Source organism: Delphinus delphis, chromosome 16 (genome assembly GCF_949987515.2).
Source record: "Delphinus delphis chromosome 16, mDelDel1.2, whole genome shotgun sequence".
Classification (NCBI taxonomy): Eukaryota; Metazoa; Chordata; class Mammalia; order Artiodactyla; family Delphinidae; genus Delphinus; species Delphinus delphis.
Genome location: NC_082698.1, coordinates 35,869,862 through 35,871,669, shown reverse-complemented (window position 1 = coordinate 35,871,669; position 1,808 = coordinate 35,869,862). Strand labels below are relative to the sequence as shown.

The window sequence follows — 1,808 nt, the reverse complement described above, 5'->3', positions numbered from 1 at the left end:
TTAACAATACTGTATTATACACCTCAAAGTTGCGAAGAGAGTAGATCTTAAATGGTCTCCCTGTAAAAAAAAGAAATGATAATTATGCAACATGAGAGAGGTATTAGCTGATGCTATGGTGGTATTCATATTGCAATATATAAATGTATCAAATCAACACACTGTACACTTTAACCACACACAATCTTATATATCAATTATATCTCAATAAAAATAATAAAATAAAAATTTTAAAAAGATGATAAATTTTGTATATGTAACAGTTTTTCAGAGATTCCATTGATAAGTTTCAGAGATTTTTTTCCCTCAATACAAACTACATGAAACCAATTTAAAATACTCTGTGGAAGTGTTACAGCTCTTTTAGAATTTTTCTAGCAGGTTTTTCGGGCCACATGGGAAACCACCTCCTTCCCCCCCCAAAAAAAAATACTCTGTGGAAACATGTACGCTAATATTCATAAACAAGAATGCCTGTGTAGTAGACTTTCTACTTTATGAAAAGAGAGTGATACAAAACATCTGCCCGCACATTAGGAACATAACGCAACCCCCAGTGAGACCAAATCTGTGATATAAATATGTTTTTTCTACTCTTGCAAAACAACATACAACCTTATGATGGGCATTTTTCAGGACTTCCATTTAGCCCAATGGTCACCATGGTAACAATGTGAACACACTGGTTTGTCTGCACTTTCTCATCTAAGGCTGAATGACCAGAGTAGGCCACTTGGCACCTGAGATTTCCAGATATAACAACACATACTCCCCACAGAGTTCATAAAATTGCTCCTCAGTCCATCTGAATCAGTTGATATGGTAGCCAAAATGGCTGGCTGGTGTTGCTGAAAATCCTGATACTTCTGGCATCTTACACACCAGAGTAGACCAATTTTACCGTATGTTTTTCAAAGTGGCAGGGCACGGGCTACGCCCACGGGTCTTACATGGTGATTGGTTGCAAGATAGATAATTGGATAAAATCATGTAGATGATTAAACAGGCATCTAGGTAGAAACCAAAAACATTTGAAATGTGGGTAATAAATATTTTTATCCAGATGTTGAATCTTATATAGACACAAAGTAAATTTTTCATTCATAGCAATTTTGAAGTAGAATGATAACGACTGCTTTTCTCCTTTTCACCTAAGCTGGCTCTAAAATTCACTCTCAAGAAGAGAGTAAAGATTTTTATGAGGGAAATTGGCTAATGTTAGCTGATCAGTACATATTAGTTTAATGAATGAATATAAAACTAATGCCAGTTAGTATTTTTAACAGGGAGTCCCGATAGAAATTCAAAAAAGAATATTTATAATTTGTAAAGTATAATCACAAGAATTTAATTTTTAGTCTAGTTAGAAAGTTTATGATTACTCCAGTTTTATAGATGAATAAATATGAGGTTATGCAACTCAAAGACACATAGCAGGTAAGTGGCAGAATAGAATTCAGTATAAGGTTTTCTAGTGGTAACTCTCACATCTTTTATAATTCAATATGGTGCTCAATATAGTAGATGAGTTCAAAATAATGCTAAGGTAAACTATGAGGTGAAGTTTGATTTATTTATTTTATTGCTGTTTCTGCAGAATTTGGAAGAGTTTGAATAATATTTAAGGTCCCAAATGTCAAAAACAAAATTGTAATGATTTAAGAAGAAAATACAGGAAACTGTCTTTTACCCACGGATAGAAAAGAAGCCTTTTCATAAAAAAACACAAAAAAGAACAAACCACAGGGCTTCCCTGGTGGCGCAGTGGTTGAGAATCTGCCTGCCAATGCAGAGGACACGGGTTTGAG

General features: G+C 34.2%; 1 non-coding gene across 1 annotated transcript; it reads left to right on the top strand.

The window, feature by feature from the left end:
• Positions 1-347: 347 nt before the first annotated feature.
• On the top strand, positions 348-408 carry LOC132440110 (U7 small nuclear RNA). Its single transcript, XR_009522516.1, has one exon. It is a non-coding gene; the product is annotated as a U7 small nuclear RNA (small nuclear RNA).
• The last annotated feature ends 1,400 nt before the right edge of the window (positions 409-1,808 follow it).